Genomic DNA, 6395 nt, shown 5'->3' on the forward strand with positions numbered 1-6395 from the left:
AAAACAAAAACCCGGTATCTAAGCATCATTTGACACAGAAGCTTCACTGTTTCGCGAGTAAACATGCCGCGGTAACTTGATCACTGCGCCCGCTGAATTCAATGTGCGATTTACTCGGTGCAGCCAAACTGAGTACAATTACAACAAAACAACTAAAATGTCCCAAAATGTTTTTCGCTGATGGTAACTTTTCATATTCGTGGTTCAAAATTAATGTTGTTTTCGTGTCGTAAATTTCGTTACCGATGGCAAAATATTTTATTCTCGATCGACCGTCCTGAAACTTTCTTCTGCTCTTCTTAAAAACTGTGTATCCATATTTATTTACTTTTACATCAATAATTGTTTTGCATAAAGCAAGCTGTCAAAATCTGTATCTTGCTTGGTTCGCATTTGATAGCTTTAAATAGAATTTTCGGTCCTATGCTTCTGTAGACTTTCGAAAGTCCTTCGTCTCATGTCGATGACGCGCGGAACTTTGTCACTCACTCATCCACTTCGCGTACGTAAAATCACGTTTCGTTCGCCAAAACATTTTCTCCTGAGATTCTCGTGAGTTCGACTTGAGGCAAGTCTACTGCTTCTGTTACTGAGTGATATAATTCTTAGGTCGCCCATCCAGTTACTAACCCTGTCGGACAGGGATAAACTTCAGCTTTCAACTTTTGTTTACAAAGCTGTCAGATGCTGTCAGTGCACGCTTACACTTGTGGTGGAAAGAAGTGGCATGATCAGCATGTCAGCCCAGAAGCCAATGTTTCTCGATTCCCTTTTTTTTTTTCAATCTCCCTGGGTTCAGTACTTTGCTAGTAACCACATGTCTTCTCAAGGGGCTATTTATCTAAGACTTCTACCATGGCGCTACAATGATAGACAATACCAAAACAATATCGTGTACTGTTAGACCTACATATTACGCAAAGACAACTGTCAACATGTCATCCCAGAAGACAATGTTTTTCACTTCCCATTTATTTTCTTCAATCTTTCTGAGTTCAGTACTTTGCTACTAACCACATGTCTTCTCAGGCTATTTACACAAGACTTCTACCATGGCACTACAATGATCGACAAAACCAAAACAGCACTGTTAGAGCTACATATTACGCAAGGACAACTGGAATCTCCTGGAAGACAACACACAGCTCAGTTGACATTAAGGAATAAATCGCTGTGTTACTTCACTACCACACGTAAGCAATGCGTGTCAATTTTTTTAAAGAGGACAGGAATTTCTTCTTTCTGACAAATGATTAATTAATAGGCCGGTAGCCAGGTTTTTAACCTCAGAAAAGGATATGTTTTGTTGTACGTACGTGTGAGGACTTGTGAGCAAAAGAGACTCTGCTGGTATGACTTCTGGGTGACCCATTAAATGGTCTTAATGACCCCCCAACTTGAAAAAAATTGCCTGGAACGCTGACGTACCACAGGCAACCCAGTGTACCCTCACGGAGGGTCTAGTTCTATATGACATTGCTTAATTGCAGAAATCGAATGCCTACAACTATGAAATAAAGGTTGTTCCTTGCTGGAATCATAGCTTTGTAAAGCAAGAACTTTTTTCTGCATCTCAAAAAGCTAAGTTGTCAAAGTACAAGCAGGTAGCTTTTGTAGCTACTGTGCTGGCCTAAGACCCAGGGTGGGGGGGAGGGCTCCGTCAAGACATGGCTAGATACATTCTAGAGGCCCTATGCTACAATCTAGTTCTTAGCTGAAACTTGTCGGACCAAAGCAAAGTCACTTACTGAGGGTCGGTAGGCTGAGTGTGATGTTAGTATGTCAGTCCTGGTCAGTATTTCTATATGAAATTACTTAATTGCAGAAATCGAATGCCTACAACTTTGAAATAAAGGTTGTTCCTTGCTGGAATCATAGCTATGTAAAGCAAGAACTTTTTTCTGCATCTCAAAGTGCTAAGTTGTCAAAGTACTAGCAGGTACCTGTTTGTAAATTCAGTCAGAAAACAAGGTGGAAAGAAAAATAATTGAATGCTATCGATAATCTGAACCTCAAGCTGAGTAGAATTTTCTTGAGCAGTTGGTGTAAACAATGTCTGCCCAATTAAGCTGTGATATCTGACCAAATTTTCAAAAAGATACCTCTGTAGATTTTCGCTTGAAAACAGGTGAAGCCTGTTTTCAAGCTACTGTGCTGGTCTAAAACCCAGGGGGGGCTCCGTCAAGACATGGCTAGATACATTCTAGAGGCCCTATGCTACAATCTAGTTCTTCGCTGAAACTTGTCGGACCAAAGCAAAGTCACTTACTGAGGGTGGGTAGGCTGAGTGTGATGTTAGTATGTCAGTCCTGGTCAGTATTTCTATATGAAATTGCTTAATTGCAGAAATCGAATGCCTACAACTATGAAATAAAGGTTGTTCCTTGCTGGAATCATAACTATGTAAAGTAAGAACTTTTTTCTGCATCTCAAAGTGCTAAGTTGTCAAAGTACTAGCAGGTACCTGTTTGTAAATTCAGTCAGAAAACAAGGTGGAATGAAAAATAATTGAATGTTATCATCGGTAATTTGAACCTCAAGCTGAGTAGAATTTTCTTGAGCAGGTGGTGTAAACAATGTTTGCTCAATTAAGCTGTTATATCTGACCGAATTTTCAAAAAGATACCTCTGTAGAATTTCGCTTGAAAACAGGTGAAGCCTGTTTTCAAGCTACTGTGCTGGTGTAAAACCCAGGAAGGGGGGGGGGGGGGGCTCCGTCAAGACATGGCAGGATAAATTCTAGAGGCCCTATGCTACAATCTAGTTCTTAGCCGAAACTTGTCGGACCAAAGCAAAGTCACTTACTGAGGGTGGGTAGGCTGAGTGTGATGTTAGTATGTCAGTCCTGGTCAGTAATTCTATATGACATTGCTTAATTGCAGAAATTGCAGAAATCGAATGCCTACAACTGTGAAATAAAGGTTGTTCCTTGCTGTAATCATAGCATCATAGCTATGTAAAGCAAGAACTTTTTTCTGCATCTTAAAGTGCTAAGTTGTCAAAGTACAAGCAGGTACCTTTTTGTAAATTCAGTCAGAATATATATATATATATATATATAGAGAGAGAGAGAGAGAGAGAGAGAGAGAGAGAGAGAGAGAGAGAGAGAGAGAGAGAGAGAGAGAGAGAGAGAGAGAGAGAGAGAGAGAGAGAGAGAGAGACAGAGAGACAGAGAGACAGAGAGACAGAGAGACAGAGACAGAGACAGAGAGAGACAGAGAGAGAGAGAGAGACAGAGACAGAGAGAGAGAGAGAGAGAGAGAGAGAGAGAGAGAGAGAGGGCTGTGAGAATTAAAACATGGCTACACGGTAATTGCCCTACTGGCCTGTTTCGTAAGGCTTGAAGCCTCACTCTTTAGGAGTTTTATTCACGCTGCTGCGCACCTATTTTTATATCACAAACACTACGTAAATTTACATACATGTTGGTGTTAGGGTGCTAAGCTAATTGTTCTGTTGTAGCGCCTTCGCTCGATGCCTGCATGATGATACTAACTCGTTTCTTTTGTTCAGTGTACATCGCTCCGGTTCACAGATAATGACAAATTTCTCGCTCAAGCATAAATTACAACGTTTAGTTGAACTGCTGTACGGTTTAGCGCGGCAAACAATTTGCCATGTAATTTCATGCTCTATGTTGTTATCTTTTAGCGACCATACGTGCTTGCTGAGTTCAGTTGAATTTCTATAGTTCTTATGTTCGAAAGATGTTTTATGATTTCTGTAACGTGTCTTAAAGTCATCTGCCGTCAGGCCTACGTATGTTTCAAATTTGTGTTTTCCAATGGTGTTTTCCTCGGGGCCACATCCTGAACAAGATTTTCAACTGGAATACTGTTAAAATCAGTTATAGCTGTATGAGCAATGTAAAGCAACTAATCGACAGCCACAGCAAGCGACTATTAGCCCCTCCCTGAAGAGCGCTAAAACCAAGCTCTGTAATTGCCGTAAAAAGGGCGAGTGCCTCTTAAACGGTCAATGTCTGACTTCTGGTGTAGTTTATCAGGCAAAGATTAGAAGAAAGGACAATGCTCAATTTCAAGTTAGCACTCGGTACCAACAGCGAGGAACTACAACAGCGCTGTAATTTCCACTTACAAACTGCATCTATGAACATTCTTACTGAATTGATTAATTACACCCAATCAATTGCCATCGATCTTCAGCATTCATTGGAAGACAAGCGTAGGAGCTTATTTCAGCAACTTAATGTTCAAGATGCTTTGAAATGCTGGAGCCAAGCCAAGAAAACGATCTCCTCGCTTAACAGAGAAGACCGTCCCTTTACAGACAGAAACACCCACAGAAAGCAACTAAAGGCCCAAGAAGACCAACAGGAGGTTCTCCAAGAAGGTCAGAAAAGCTAGAAAAGAACGATTTTTTAACATTTTAAGTCAGCATCGCTTAAATGCCATTGCGAGGCAAGAACAATATTATCGTATGAACGTTTCCTCACATGAGCTCGATGCAGATCAAAAATCCCTACTTAGCAAGGGCCCCTTCTTTTGTCCTGTTCCCCGGGATATTAATCGGATCAAACTTTTAGAGGACTGGGAGAAATTTGAAAATAGGCTTAGATTCGCTGTTTTCTTCCACAATGAACGCGACAACAATGATTCTAGTGTTGACAACGACGCGCCCTTATTCCCCACAATTAAGAAACCCACCCGTTGGAAGGTCCCCGTTTCTCGTTTTCCGGAACTTGAATTATTTCTTGAGTCGGTTAAAACCGAATTATTTAACCCCAACAACGTCCGTACCATTCCGGGCAATCTTTCCCCTGGTGAGCGACGCGCGTTGTCAACTCTAGCAGACGTTGACGCCATTTTAATTAAAATTCAGGACAAAGGCTCCAAATTTGTAGTGATCGACACGGAATAATACAACGAAAAAATGAGAGAACAATTACTAAACCCGCTTCATTATGATAAATTAAATTCAGATCCCAGCTCTCATCATGTTGATGTTATTTCTAATTGGACAAAGAAGTGGCTTGATGAGGGACAAATTAGCGATGACATTGCCCAATGGGTTGTCAATGGGAATGCAAAAACCAGGCAAGGCTTTTTGGCACCATCAAAACTCACAAGGAGGGAAACCCCCTCAGGCTTATTACTTCATGTTGTGGCACAGCCATTGAAAATCTGTCAGCTTTCACTGAATTTTATCTCAAGCCTTTAGCCCAAAAATTACCATCTTTCGTTAAGGACACCGCGCATCTCTTACAAAAAATTGAAGATCTGAATAAATTGGGCCCTTCCCTTAAAGAAAGCCTTTTGGTCTCATGGGACGTGGTCGCCATGTTTCCCAATATCGACAACAATTTGGGAATCAATGCAATCACAGAAGCTCTTAATTCTCGAACAACAAATTTTCCATCCACCAATTGCATTGTTGAAGCTGTTAAAATATGCCTGCAACACAACAATTCTCAGTTTAAAGATGAAAATTTCCTTCAAATTCATGGGACAGCCATGGGACCTAAAAATGCTTGCAGCTATGCCGATTTAGCTATAGGAATTATCGATCAGAAGGCCTTGTCAGGTAATGTTAAGCCTAATCTATGGTGGAGGTATAGAGATGATATCTTCGATCTTTGGACACTAGGACATGAGAAACTACTTCAATTCACGCACTTCATCAACTCTCTTTAAACCACTATTAAATTCACCCTTGTTCACTCCCCTACTTCACTCGATGTTTTGGATCTCACGCTTAGTCTTGTTGACGGTTTTATTCAAACTGATATATACTCCAAGCCTACAGATAACCATATATATTTGTTGCGCAATACTGCCCATCCTGTCCATTGCTCCAAAGCTATCCTTCCTCTGAAAGTTTTGAGAAACGAAGTATTGAATATCAAAGCTACTTAATTAATAGAGGATACAACCCCTCTCACGTCAAACAACAATTTGAGAAAGTCAAATCCATTCCCAGGGAGAATTTGCTTGTTCCCAATATAAAGCAATCTAATACGGTTTTTCCGTTAGTTTTAGATTACAATCCTTCTTTGCCAAGCATCGGGAAATTTCTAAATTCCCATCGGCATCTCATTGACAATTCACCTTCCCTAGCCAAAATTTTCCCAAAGGGATCTATCATCCCCTCTTTTAGAAGAGCCAAAAACATTAAAGAAATCTTGGCACGACCTCGCCGCACCACATACACAGATATACAAGGTTGTTTTAAATGTAAAGGGAAATGCGATCTCTGTAAGAATTTTTTTGTAGAATCGGATCATTTCTCCAGCACTTGTACAAGCAGAAAATATTTCATCAGACAACACCTTCATTGTAAATCTAAAAATGTTGTTTACTTGATCACTTGTAACAAATGTAATGTTCAGTATGTAGGATCAACAACTAAGGAGTTTAAAGTCAGATTTCGAAACC

Source organism: Montipora foliosa, unplaced genomic scaffold (genome assembly GCF_036669935.1).
Source record: "Montipora foliosa isolate CH-2021 unplaced genomic scaffold, ASM3666993v2 scaffold_458, whole genome shotgun sequence".
Lineage (NCBI taxonomy): Eukaryota > Metazoa > Cnidaria > Anthozoa > Scleractinia > Acroporidae > Montipora > Montipora foliosa.